Genomic DNA, 14,605 nt, shown 5'->3' with positions numbered 1-14,605 from the left:
GTCACAGTGAGGGGTGTGGGATATATCAGAGTGTTACAGTGAGGGGTGTGGGGTATGTCAGAATGTTACAGTGCGGGGTGTGGGATATATCAGTGTGTTACAGTGAGGGGTGTGGGATATATCAGTGTGTCACAGTGAGGGGTGTGGGATATATCAGAGTGTTACAGTGAGGGGTGTGGGATATATCAGAGTGTTACAGTGAGGGGTGTGGGATATATCAGAGTGTCACAGTGAGGGGTGTGGGATATATCAGGGTGTTACAGTGAGGGGTGTGGGATATGTCAGAGTGTTACAGTGAGGGGTGTGGGATATCTCAGTGTGTCACAGTGAGGGGTGTGGGATATATCAGAGTGTTACAGTGAGGGGTGTGGGATATATCAGAGAGTTACAGTGAGGGGTGTGGGATATATCAGTGTGTTACAGTGAGGGGTGTGGGATATATCAGAGTGTTACAGTAAGGGGTGTGGGATATATCAGAGAGTTACAGTGAGGGGTGTGGGATATATCAGTGTGTCACAGTGAGGGGTGTGTGATATATAAGAGTGTTACAGTGAGGTGTGTGGGATATATCAGAGTGTTACAGTGAGGGGTGTGCGATATATCAGTGTGTTACAGTGAGGGGTGTGGGATATATCAGTGTGTCACAGTGAGGGGTGTGGGGTATCTCAGAGTGTCACAGTGAGGGGTGTGGGATATATCAGTGTGTTACAGTGAGGGGTGTGGGATATATCAGAGTGTTACAGTGAGGGGTGTGGGATATATCAGTGTGTTACTGTGAGGGGTGTGGGATATATCAGAGTTTTACAGTGAGGGGTGTGCGATATATCAGAGTGTTAAAGTGAGGGGTGTGCGATATATCAGTGTGTTCCAGTGAGGGGTGTTGGATATATCAGTGTGTCACAGTGAGGGGTGTGGGATATATCAGAGTGTTACAGTGAGGGGTGTGGGATATATCAGAGTGTTACAGTAAGGGGTGTGCGATATATCAGTGTGTTACAGTGAGGGGTGTGGGATATATCAGTGTGTCACAGTGAGGGGTGTGGGATATATCAGAGTGTTGCAGTGAGGGGTGTGGGATATATCAGAGTGTTACAGTGAGGGGTGTGGGGTATATCAGAGTGTTACAGTGAGGGGTGTGGGACATATCAGTGTGTTACAGTGATGGGTGTGGGATATATCAGAGTGTTGCAGTGAGGGGTGTGGGATATATCAGAGTGTTTCAGTGCGGGGTGTGCGATATATCAGTGTGTTACAGTGAGGTGTGTGGGATATATCAGAGTGTTACAGTAAGGGGTGTGGGATATATCAGAGAGTTACAGTGAGGGGTGTGGGATATATCAGTGTGTCACAGTGAGGGGTGTGTGATATATAAGAGTGTTACAGTGAGGTGTGTGGGATATATCAGAGTGTTACAGTGAGGGGTGTGCGATATATCAGTGTGTTACAGTGAGGGGTGTGGGATATATCAGTGTGTCACAGTGAGGGGTGTGGGGTATCTCAGAGTGTCACAGTGAGGGGTGTGGGATATATCAGTGTGTTACAGTGAGGGGTGTGGGATATATCAGAGTGTTACAGTGAGGGGTGTGGGATATATCAGTGTGTTACTGTGAGGGGTGTGGGATATATCAGAGTTTTACAGTGAGGGGTGTGCGATATATCAGAGTGTTAAAGTGAGGGGTGTGCGATATATCAGTGTGTTCCAGTGAGGGGTGTTGGATATATCAGTGTGTCACAGTGAGGGGTGTGGGATATATCAGAGTGTTACAGTGAGGGGTGTGGGATATATCAGAGTGTTACAGTAAGGGGTGTGCGATATATCAGTGTGTTACAGTGAGGGGTGTGGGATATATCAGTGTGTCACAGTGAGGGGTGTGGGATATATCAGAGTGTTGCAGTGAGGGGTGTGGGATATATCAGAGTGTTACAGTGAGGGGTGTGGGGTATATCAGAGTGTTACAGTGAGGGGTGTGGGACATATCAGTGTGTTACAGTGATGGGTGTGGGATATATCAGAGTGTTACAGTGAGGGGTGTGGGATATATCAGAGTGTTTCAGTGCGGGGTGTGCGATATATCAGTTTTTTACAGTGAGGGGTGTGGGATATATCAGTGTGTCACAGTGAGGGGTGTGTGGTATATCAGAGTGTTACAGTGACGGGTGTGGGATATATCAGAGTGTTACAGTGAGGGGTGTGGGATATATCAGAGTGTTACTGTGAGGGGTGTGCGATATATCAGTGTGTTACAGTGAGGGGTGTGCGATATCTCCGTGTGTTACAGTGAGGGGTGTGGGATATATCAGAGTGTTACAGTGAGGGGTGTGGGATATATCAGAGTGTTACAGTGAGGGGTGTGCGATATATCAGTGTGTTACAGTGAGGGGTGTGGGATATATCAGTGTGTCACAGTGAGGGGTGTGGGGTATATCAGAGTGTTACAGTGATGGGTGTGGGATATATCAGAGTGTTACAGTGAGTGGTGTGGGGTATATCAGTGTGTTACAGTGAGGGGAGTGGGATATATCAGAGTCTTACAGTGAGGGGTGTGGGGTATATCAGAGTGTTACAGTGAGGGGTGTGGGACATATCAGAGTGTTACAGTGAGGGGTGTGCGATATATCAGTGTGTTACAGTGAGCGGTGTGGGATATATCTGTGTGTCACAGTGAGGGGTGTGTGATATATAAGAGTGTTACAGTGAGGGGTGTGGGATATGTCAGAGTGTTACAGTGAGGGGTGTGCGATATATTAGTGTTTTACAGTGAGGGGTGTGGGATATATCAGTGTGTCACAGTGAGGGGTGTGGTGTATCTCAGAGTGTCACAGTGAGGTGTGTGGGATATATCTGTGTGTTACAGTGAGGGGTGTGGGATATATCAGAGTGTTATAGTGAGGGGTGTGGGATATATCAGTGTGTCACAGTGAGGGGTGTGCGATATATCAGTGTGTTACAGTGAGGGGTGTGGGATATATCAGTGTGTCACAGTGAGGGGTGTGGGATATATCAGAGTGTTACAGTGAGGGGTGTGGGATATATCAGAGTGTTACAGTGAGGGGTGTGGGGTATATCAGAGTGTTACAGTGAGGGGTGTGGGACATATCAGTGTGTTACAGTGATGGGTGTGGGATATATCAGAGTGTTACAGTGAGGGGTGTGGGATATATAACAGAGTGTTTCAGTGCGGGGTGTGCGATATATCAGTTTTTTACAGTGAGGGGTGTGGGATATATCAGTCTGTCACAGTGAGGGGTGTGTGGTATATCAGAGTGTAACAGTGACGGGTGTGGGATATATCAGAGTGTTACAGTGAGGGGTGTGGGATATATCAGAGTGTACTGTGAGGGGTGTGCGATATATCAGTGTGTTACAGTGAGGGGTGTGCGATATATCAGTGTGTTACAGTGAGGGGTGTGGGATATATCAGAGTGTTACAGTGAGGGGTGTGGGATATATCAGAGTGTTACAGTGAGGGGTGTGCGATATATCAGTGTGTTACAGTGAGGGGTGTGGGATATATCAGTGTGTCACAGTGAGGGGTGTGGGGTATATCAGAGTGTTACAGTGATGGGTGTGGGATATATCAAAGTGTTACAGTGAGTGGTGTGGGGTATATCAGTGTGTTGCAGTGAGGGGAGTGGGATATATCAGAGTCTTACAGTGAGGGGTGTGGGGTATATCAGAGTGTTACAGTGAGGGGTGTGGGACATAGCAGAGTGTTATAAGTGAGGGGTGTGCGATATATCAGTGTGTTACAGTGAGCGGTGTGGGATATATCTGTGTGTCACAGTGAGGGGTGTGTGAAATATAAGAGTGTTACAGTGAGGGGTGTGGGATATGTCAGAGTGTTACAGTGAGGGGTGTGCGATATATTAGTGTTTTACAGTGAGGGGTGTGGGATATATCAGTGTGTCACAGTGAGGGGTGTGGTGTATCTCAGAGTGTCACAGTGAGGTGTGTGGGATATATCTGTGTGTTACAGTGAGGGGTGTGGGATATATCAGAGTGTTATAGTGAGGGGTGTGGGATATATCAGTGTGTCACAGTGAGGGGTGTGCGATATATCAGTGTGTTACAGTGAGGGGTGTGGGATATATCAGTGTGTCACAGTGAGGGGTGTGGGATATATCAGAGTGTTACAGTGAGGGGTGTGGGATATATCAGAGTGTTACAGTGAGGGGTGTGGGGTATATCAGAGTGTTACAGTGAGGGGTGTGGGACATATCAGTGTGTTACAGTGATGGGTGTGGGATATATCAGAGTGTTACAGTGAGGGGTGTGGGATATATCAGAGTGTTTCAGTGCGGGGTGTGCGATATATCAGTTTTTTACAGTGAGGGGTGTGGGATATATCAGTGTGTCACAGTGAGGGGTGTGTGGTATATCAGAGTGTTACAGTGACGGGTGTGGGATATATCAGAGTGTTACAGTGAGGGGTGTGGGATATATCAGAGTGTTACTGTGAGGGGTGTGCGATATATCAGTGTGTTACAGTGAGGGGTGTGCGATATATCAGTGTGTTACAGTGAGGGGTGTGGGATATATCAGAGTGTTACAGTGAGGGGTGTGGGATATATCAGAGTGTTACAGTGAGTGGTGTGGGGTATATCAGTGTGTTACAGTGAGGGGAGTGGGATATATCAGAGTCTTACAGTGAGGGGTGTGGGGTATATCAGAGTGTTACAGTGAGGGGTGTGGGACATATCAGAGTGTTACAGTGAGGGGTGTGCGATATATCAGTGTGTTACAGTGAGCGGTGTGGGATATATCTGTGTGTCACAGTGAGGGGTGTGTGATATATAAGAGTGTTACAGTGAGGGGTGTGGGATATGTCAGAGTGTTACAGTGAGGGGTGTGCGATATATTAGTGTTTTACAGTGAGGGGTGTGGGATATATCAGTGTGTCACAGTGAGGGGTGTGGTGTATCTCAGAGTGTCACAGTGAGGTGTGTGGGATATATCTGTGTGTTACAGTGAGGGGTGTGGGATATATCAGAGTGTTATAGTGAGGGGTGTGGGATATATCAGTGTGTCACAGTGAGGGGTGTGCGATATATCAGTGTGTTACAGTGAGGGGTGTGGGATATATCAGTGTGTCACAGTGAGGGGTGTGGGATATATCAGAGTGTTACAGTGAGGGGTGTGGGATATATCAGAGTGTTACAGTGAGGGGTGTGGCGTATATCAGAGTGTTACAGTGAGGGGTGTGGGACATATCAGTGTGTTACAGTGATGGGTGTGGGATATATCAGAGTGTTACAGTGAGGGGTGTGGGATATATCAGAGTGTTTCAGTGCGGGGTGTGCGATATATCAGTTTTTTACAGTGAGGGGTGTGGGATATATCAGTGTGTCACAGTGAGGGGTGTGTGGTATATCAGAGTGTTACAGTGACGGGTGTGGGATATATCAGAGTGTTACAGTGAGGGGTGTGGGATATATCAGAGTGTTACTGTGAGGGGTGTGCGATATATCAGTGTGTTACAGTGAGGGGTGTGCGATATATCAGTGTGTTACAGTGAGGGGTGTGGGATATATCGGAGTGTTACAGTGAGGGGTGTGGGATATATCAGAGTGTTACAGTGAGGGGTGTGCGATATATCAGTGTGTTACAGTGAGGGGTGTGGGATATATCAGTGTGTCACAGTGAGGGGTGTGGGGTATATCAGAGTGTTACAGTGATGGGTGTGGGATATATCAGAGTGTTACAGTGAGTGGTGTGGGGTATATCAGTGTGTTGCAGTGAGGGGAGTGGGATATATCAGAGTCTTACAGTGAGGGGTGTGGGGTATATCAGAGTGTTACAGTGAGGGGTGTGGGACATATCAGAGTGTTACAGTGAGGGGTGTGCGATATATCAGTGTGTTACAGTGAGCGGTGTGGGATATATCTGTGTGTCACAGTGAGGGGTGTGTGATATATAAGAGTGTTACAGTGAGGGGTGTGGGATATGTCAGAGTGTTACAGTGAGGGGTGTGCGATATATTAGTGTTTTACAGTGAGGGGTGTGGGATATATCAGTGTGTCACAGTGAGGGGTGTGGTGTATCTCAGAGTGTCACAGTGAGGTGTGTGGGATATATCTGTGTGTTACAGTGAGGGGTGTGGGATATATCAGAGTGTTATAGTGAGGGGTGTGGGATATATCAGTGTGTCACAGTGAGGGGTGTGCGATATATCAGTGTGTTACAGTGAGGGGTGTGGGATATATCAGTGTGTCACAGTGAGGGGTGTGGGATATATCAGAGTGTTACAGTGAGGGGTGTGGGATATATCAGAGTGTTACAGTGAGGGGTGTGGGGTATATCAGAGTGTTACAGTGAGGGGTGTGGGACATATCAGTGTGTTACAGTGATGGGTGTGGGATATATCAGAGTGTTACAGTGAGGGGTGTGGGATATATCAGAGTGTTTCAGTGCGGGGTGTGCGATATATCAGTTTTTTACAGTGAGGGGTGTGGGATATATCAGTGTGTCACAGTGAGGGGTGTGTGGTATATCAGAGTGTTACAGTGACGGGTGTGGGATATATCAGAGTGTTACAGTGAGGGGTGTGGGATATATCAGAGTGTTACTGTGAGGGGTGTGCGATATATCAGTGTGTTACAGTGAGGGGTGTGCGATATATCAGTGTGTTACAGTGAGGGGTGTGGGATATATCAGAGTGTTACAGTGAGGGGTGTGGGATATATCAGAGTGTTACAGTGAGGGGTGTGCGATATATCAGTGTGTTACAGTGAGGGGTGTGGGATATATCAGTGTGTCACAGTGAGGGGTGTGGGGTATATCAGAGTGTTACAGTGATGGGTGTGGGATATATCAGAGTGTTACAGTGAGTGGTGTGGGGTATATCAGTGTGTTGCAGTGAGGGGAGTGGGATATATCAGAGTCTTACAGTGAGGGGTGTGGGGTATATCAGAGTGTTACAGTGAGGGGTGTGGGACATATCAGAGTGTTACAGTGAGGGGTGTGCGATATATCAGTGTGTTACAGTGAGCGGTGTGGGATATATCTGTGTGTCACAGTGAGGGGTGTGTGATATATAAGAGTGTTACAGTGAGGGGTGTGGGATATGTCAGAGTGTTACAGTGAGGGGTGTGCGATATATTAGTGTTTTACAGTGAGGGGTGTGGGATATATCAGTGTGTCACAGTGAGGGGTGTGGTGTATCTCAGAGTGTCACAGTGAGGTGTGTGGGATATATCTGTGTGTTACAGTGAGGGGTGTGGGATATATCAGAGTGTTATAGTGAGGGGTGTGGGATATATCAGTGTGTCACAGTGAGGGGTGTGTGATGTATAAGAGTGTTACAGTGAGGTGTGTGGGATATATGAGAGTGTTACAGTGAGGGGTGTGCGATATATCAGTGTGTTACAGTGAGGGGTGTGGGATATATCAGTGTGTCACAGTTAGGGGTGTGGGGTATCTCAGAGTGTCACAGTGAGGGGTGTGGGATATATCAGTGTGTTCCAGTGAGGGGTGTGGGATATATCAGAGTGTTACAGTGAGGGGTGTGGGATATATCAGTGTGTTACTGTGAGGGGTGTGGGATATATCAGAGTGTTACAGTGAGGGGTGTGCGATATATCAGAGTGTTTAAAGTGAGGGGTGTGCGATATATCAGTGTGTTCCAGTGAGGGGTGTTGGATATATCAGTGTGTCACAGTGAGGGGTGTGGGATATATCAGAGTGTTACAGTGAGGGGTGTGGGATATATCAGAGTGTTACAGTAAGGGGTGTGCGATATATCAGTGTGTTACAGTGAGGGGTGTGGGATATATCAGTGTTACAGTGAGGGGTGTGGGGTATATCAGAGTGTCACAGTGAGGGGTGTGAGGTATATCAGTGTGTCACAGTGAGGGGTGTGGGGTATATCAGAGTGTCACAGTGAGGGGTGTGGGGTATATCAGAGAGTCACAGTGAGGGGTGTGGGGTATATCAGAGTGTCACAGTGAGAGGTGTGTGGTATATCAGTGTGTCACAGTGAGGGGTGTGGGATATATCAGAGTGTTACAGTGAGGGGTGTGGGATATATCAGAGTGTTACAGTAAGGGGTGTGCGATATATCAGTGTGTTACAGTGAGGGGTGTGGGATATATCAGTGTGTTACAGTGAGGGGTGTGGGGTATATCAGAGTGTCACAGTGAGTGGTGTGAGGTATATCAGTGTGTCACAGTGAGAGGTGTGTGGTATATCAGTGTGTCACAGTGAGGGGTGCGGGATATATCAGAGTGCTACAGTGAGAGTGTGGGATATATCAGTGTGTTACAGTGAGGGGTGTGGGATGTATCAGAGTGTTACAGTGAGGGGTGTGGGGTATATCAGTGTGTTACAGTGAGGGGTGTGGGATATATCAGTGTGTCACAGTGAGGGGTGTGTGGTATATCAGAGTGTTACAGTGACGGGTGTGGGATATATCAGAGTGTTACAGTGAGGGGTGTGGGATATATCAGAGTGTTACTGTGAGGGGTGTGGGATATATCAGAATGTTACAGTAAGGGGTGTGGGATATATCAGTGTGTCACAGTGAGGAGTGTGGGATATATCAGAGTGTTACAGTGAGGGGTGTGGGGTATATCAGAATGTTACAGTGAGGGGTGTGGAATATATCAGTGTGTTACAGTGAGGGGTGTGGGATATATCAGTGTGTCACAGTGAGGGGTGTGGGATATATCAGAGTGTTACAGTGAGGGGTGTGGCGTATGTCAGAATGTTACAGTGCGGGGTGTGGGATATATCAGTGTGTTACAGTGAGGGCTGTGGGATATATCAGTGTGTCACAGTGAGGGGTGTGGGATATATCAGAGTGTTACAGTGAGGGGTGTGGGATATATCAGAGTGTTACAGTGAGGGGTGTGGGATATATCAGAGTGTCACAGTGAGGGGTGTGGGATATATCAGGGTGTTACAGTGAGGGGTGTGGGATATGTCAGAGTGTTACAGTGAGGGGTGTGGGATATCTCAGTGTGTCACAGTGAGGGGTGTGGGATATATCAGAGTGTTACAGTGAGGGGTGTGGGATATATCAGAGAGTTACAGTGAGGGGTGTGGGATATATCAGTGTGTTACAGTGAGGGGTGTGGGATATATCAGAGTGTTACAGTAAGGGGTGTGGGATATATCAGAGAGTTACAGTGAGGGGTGTGGGATATATCAGTGTGTCACAGTGAGGGATGTGTGATATATAAGAGTGTTACAGTGAGGTGTGTGGGATATATCAGAGTGTTACAGTGAGGGGTGTGCGATATATCAGTGTGTTACAGTGAGGGGTGTGGGATATATCAGTGTGTCACAGTGAGGGGTGTGGGGTATCTCAGAGTGTCACAGTGAGGGGTGTGGGATATATCAGTGTGTTACAGTGAGGGGTGTGGGATATATCAGAGTGTTACAGTGAGGGGTGTGGGATATATCAGTGTGTTACTGTGAGGGGTGTGGGATATATCAGAGTTTTACAGTGAGGGGTGTGCGATATATCAGAGTGTTAAAGTGAGGGGTGTGCGATATATCAGTGTGTTCCAGTGAGGGGTGTTGGATATATCAGTGTGTCACAGTGAGGGGTGTGGGATATATCAGAGTGTTACAGTGAGGGGTGTGGGATATATCAGAGTGTTACAGTAAGGGGTGTGCGATATATCAGTGTGTTACAGTCAGGGGTGTGGGATATATCAGTGTGTTACAGTGAGGGATGTGGGTATATCAGAGTGTCACAGTGAGGGGTGTGAGGTATATCAGTGTGTCACAGTGAGTGTGGGATATATCAGTGTGTTACAGTGAGGGGTGTGGGGTATATCAGTGTGTTACAGTGAGGGGTGTGGGATATATCAGAATGTTACAGTGAGGGGTGTGGGATATATCAGAGTGTTACAGTGAGGGGTGTGGGGTATATCAGTGTGTTACAGTGAGGGGTGTGGGATATATCAGAATGTTACAGTGAGGGTGTGGGATATATCAGTGTGTCACAGTGAGGAGTGTGGGATATATCAGAGTGTTACAGTGAGGGGTGTGGGGTATATCAGAATGTTACAGTGAGGGGTGTGGAATATATCAGTGTGTTACAGTGAGGGGTGTGGGATATATCAGTGTGTCACAGTGAGGGGTGTGGGATATATCAGAGTGTTACAGTGAGGGGTGTGGGGTATATCAGAATGTTACAGTGCGGGGTGTGGGATATATCAGTGTGTTACAGTGAGGGGTGTGGGATATATCAGTGTGTCACAGTGAGGGGTGTGGGATATATCAGAGTGTTACAGTGAGGGGTGTGGGATATATCAGAGTGTTACAGTGAGGGGTGTGGGATATATCAGAGTGTCACAGTGAGGGGTGTGGGATATATCAGGGTGTTACAGTGAGTGGTGTGGGATATATCAGAGTGTTACAGTGAGGGGTGTGGGATATCTCAGTGTGTTACAGTGAGGGGTGTGGGATATATCAGAGTGTTACAGTGAGGGGTGTGGGATATATCAGAGTGTCACAGTGAGGGGTGTGGGATATATCAGAGTGTTGCAGTGAGGGGTGTGGGATATATCAGAGAGTTACAGTGAGGGGTGTGGGATATAGCAGTGTGTTACAGCGAGGGGTGTGGGATATATCAGAGTGTTACAGTAAGGGGTGTGGGATATATCAGTGTGTTACAGTGAGGGGTGTGTGATATATCAGAGTGTAACTGTGAGGGGTGTGGGATATATCAGAGTGTTACAGTGAGGGGTGTGGGATATATCAGAGTGTTACAGTAAGAGGTGTGGGATATATCAGTGTGTTACAGTGAGGGGTGTGGGATGTATCAGAGTGTAGCAGTGAGGGGTGTGGGATATATCAGAGTGTTACAGTGAGGGGTGTGCGATATATCAGAGTGTTACAGTGAGGGGTGTGAGATATATCAGTGTGTTACAGTGAGAGTGTGGGATATATCAATGTGTTACAGTGAGGGGTGTGGGATATATCAGAATGTTACAGTGAGGGGTGTGGGATATATCAATGTGTTACAGTGAGAGTGTGGGATATATCAGAGTGTTACAGTGAGGGGTGTGGGACATATCAATGTGTTACAGTGAGGGGTGTGGGATATATCAGAGTGTTACAGTGAGGGGTGTGGGATATATCAGAGTGTTACAGTGAGGGGGTGGTATATATCAGAGTGTTACAGTGAGGGGTGTGGGATATATCAGAGTGTTACAGTGAGGGGTGTGGGATATATCAGAGAGTTACAGTGAGGGGTGTGGGATATATCAGTGTGTTACAGTGTGGGGTGTGGGATATATCAGAGTGTTACAGTAAGGGGTGTGGGATATATCAGTGTGTTACAGTGAGGGGTGTGTGATATATCAGAGTGTAACAGTGAGGCGTGTGGGATATATCAGAGTGTTACAGTGAGGGGTGTGGGATATATCAGAGTGTTACAGTAAGAGGTGTGGGATATATCAGTGTGTTACAGTGAGGGGTGTGGGATATATCATAGTGTTACAGTGAGGGGTGTGAGATATATCAGTGTGTTACAGTGAGAGTGTGGGATATATCAATGTGTTACAGTGAGGGGTGTGGGATATATCAGAATGTTACAGTGAGGGGTGTGGGATATATCAATGTGTTACAGTGAGAGTGTGGGATATATCAGAGTGTTACAATGAGGGGTGTGGGATATATCAGAGTGTTACAGTGAGGGGGTGGTATATATCAGAGTGTTACAGTGAGGAGTGTGGCATATATCAATGTGTTACAGTGAGAGTGTGGGATATATCAGAGTGTTACAGTGAGAGTGTGGGATATATCAATGTGTTACAGTGAGGGGTGTGGGATATATCAGAGTTTTGCAGGCTGATGATTTTCTACTTACGATATACGGTGAGTCCTATAATAGCTGTGGAATAAGTGATTACGGCAATGAGGGTGACCAGGCCAATATGTGTCGAAGTTCCTGAGCATCTTCCTCCAGCTGTTTCATGTCTAGTTTGATCTGGAATCGAAAAGTTGAGAATGTTGGGAATCTTGTGAAACTTGACAGAACAGACAATTTTGACATCTCTCCATCCGTTCAGGAGATGAACAACAACCACAACACCCACAGTCACAGAATAATACATTGCACAAGAGGATCTTCGGCTCATCGAGTCTGCACCAATGCATGAGGTACAGCTGACCTGCCTAACTGTCTTATTTGCCAACACTTGGCTCATAGTTTTGAATTTTTTTTTGAATATTTTTATTCAGGTCTTTTTATGCATGTACAGAAAATATCAGAAGAACACATCAACCTGAACAAACCGCAAATCCCCAACCTCCCCTGATACCAACACCCCACAACATCTTGCCTTCCCAATTTTTACCCCCTTATCCCCCCGCCCCCCAAACCCCCGCTCCCCTGACCCCTCAGTCCTCCTTGAAGAAATCAATGAACGGTTTCCACCTCCGGGTGAACCCCTCTACTGACCGCCACAGAGTGAACCTGACCTTCTCCAGCCTCAGGAATTCTGTCAGGCCGTTTACCACATCACTGCTGTCGGTGGCTCCGAATCCCGCCAACACAACAAATCCTTCTCCGGGCTATCAGGGAGGCAAAGACCAATACATCCCCCCGCGCCCCCCCCCCCCCACCCACCCCCCGCCGCGCGACACCCGGATCTTCCAACATCCCAAATACCGCCACCTCTCGTTCCAGGTCCGCCCCACACCCAAAACTTTGGACATAACACCCGAGAATCCCTCGGTCTTGGACATGCCCAGAACATGTGGATGTGATTTGCGGGCTCCTCGCCGCGCACCGCCCACACCTATCCTCTATCTCCGCAAAGAACCTGCTTATCCTCGCCATCGTCATGTGGACCCGATGCACCACTTTAAACTGGATGAGGCTTAACCTCGTACACAACAAGGACACGTTGACCCTCCACAAAGCTTCCCCCACAACCCGGCCCGCACCTCCCCCCTCCGCCAGCTCCTCCTCCAACTTGCACTTAATCTCCTCCACCGGAGCGCCCTCCTTCCTGGTATATATCCAACACCGTCCCCTCCCCTATTTCGTCCTCCGACAACAGCTTATCCTGCAACACCGGAGGTGGCAGCCCCGGGAAAGATGACACCTCTCTCCTCACAAAATCCCGTGCCAGCAGATTCCTGAAACCATTTCCCTTGGGAAACTCATACAATTCCTCCAACTCTTCCAGCCCCGTGAATATTCCCCCTATAAACAAGTCCCTGAAATAATCCATCCCCACCTGTCACCACCCCCGGACCCTCACATCCAGCCTGCCAGCACAAACCTATGATTGTCACAAATCGGCAACCACAGCGACATACCCTCCAACCCTCCAGCCGAAAATGTTGCCTACACTGTGTCGTTGGAGTGTCCCTTTAAGAAATATTTTGTCTTATCACATAGCTTCAGTGATGTAATTGTGTGGGTGGAGCTGGGCTGTGGCTCTGAGTTTTACTTTTGCTTTGGTTTGGTGCTTGTTTTGTGGCTCTGGAGTTTTCTAAACACTGGCCCATAACAACTGGCTCCACGCCCTTAACACTGACACCGGTAAAAAGGTTTTTCCTCAAATCCCCCCTTATCGTCCTGCCCCTCACCTTGAATTTGTGTCCCCTCGTAACTAACCCTTCAACTGAGGAAACAGCTACTTCCTATCCACCCTGTCCAGGCCCCTCAGAATCTTGTACACCTCATTGCCCATCAGTCTGCTCTGCTCCAGTGAAAACAACCCTCGCCTGTCCAACCTCTCTCTTCATCACTTAAATGTTCCATCCCAGGCAACATCCTGGTGAACCACCTCTGCAGCCGTTTATCACACTGATTCCACAGCCCAGTGCAGGAGGGAGCCACACAGGGATATATTGGAGACTGATGGCAGGTCGAGTTGAAGAGTGTCAAAGGATGAGAGAGAGACAGAAAGAGAGAGAGCAGATGAGTGGGTTCGCAACAGGGACAGAGTGGGAGATAGGGAAAGAGAGAGGCACTGAGAGAGAGGGAGACAGAGATAGAGACTGAAATAGAGTGAGACAGAGAGGAGAGAGAGACATGGCGAGGTTTAGGGAGGGATTTCCAGAACTCAGGGCCCAGACAGCTGAAGGCATGTCTGCCACTGCTGGAGCGATGGGAATCAGGCGCTGCTCGAGAGGCCAGGATTGAAGGAGCGCAGATTCCTCTGAGGGTTGTTGGAGATTACAGAGATAGGGAGTGTGGTAGGGGCTGCAGGAAGTTACAGAATTGGGAGGGATGTGGGGGTTGGAAGAAGTTACAGAGATAGTGGGGTAGGAATTGGAGGAGGTTACACAAATAAGGAGGGTTGGAGGAGGTTACAGAGATAGAAGGTGTGTAGGGGTTTGGAGGAGGTTACAGAAGTTGGGTGGGGTGTAGAGAACTGGAGGAAGTTACAGAGATAAGAGTGTTGTGGGGCTGGAGGAGGCTACAGAGATACGGAGGCGTATTGGGGCTGGAAGAGGTCACAGACATAGTGGGGTGCAGGGGCTGGAGGAGGTTGTAGAGATTGGGAGGAGGTTATAGAGTTTAAAATATATATTTTATTGAAGATTTTCACTTAAGACAAACAAGTCTATGAATTATATCTTTCAATTACACAATTCCATCAATCATAACAGACGTTATAAATAAATTATTCC

General features: G+C 47.8%; 1 protein-coding gene across 1 annotated transcript in view; it reads right to left on the bottom strand.

Annotated features, from left to right (window-relative positions):
- The window catches only part of LOC140392868 (C-type lectin domain family 4 member E-like), a 397,188-nt gene that overhangs the window by 360,005 nt on the left and 22,578 nt on the right, over window positions 1-14,605 (bottom strand). The window contains exon 3 of the mRNA XM_072478611.1: window positions 11,823-11,942. The gene's annotated coding sequence lies outside the window, so the exon portion shown is untranslated. The remainder of the gene's footprint in view (window positions 1-11,822; window positions 11,943-14,605) is intronic.

This window comes from Scyliorhinus torazame, chromosome 16 (genome assembly GCF_047496885.1).
Source record: "Scyliorhinus torazame isolate Kashiwa2021f chromosome 16, sScyTor2.1, whole genome shotgun sequence".
Lineage (NCBI taxonomy): Eukaryota > Metazoa > Chordata > Chondrichthyes > Carcharhiniformes > Scyliorhinidae > Scyliorhinus > Scyliorhinus torazame.
This window is presented reverse-complemented; position numbering and strand designations above follow the sequence as displayed.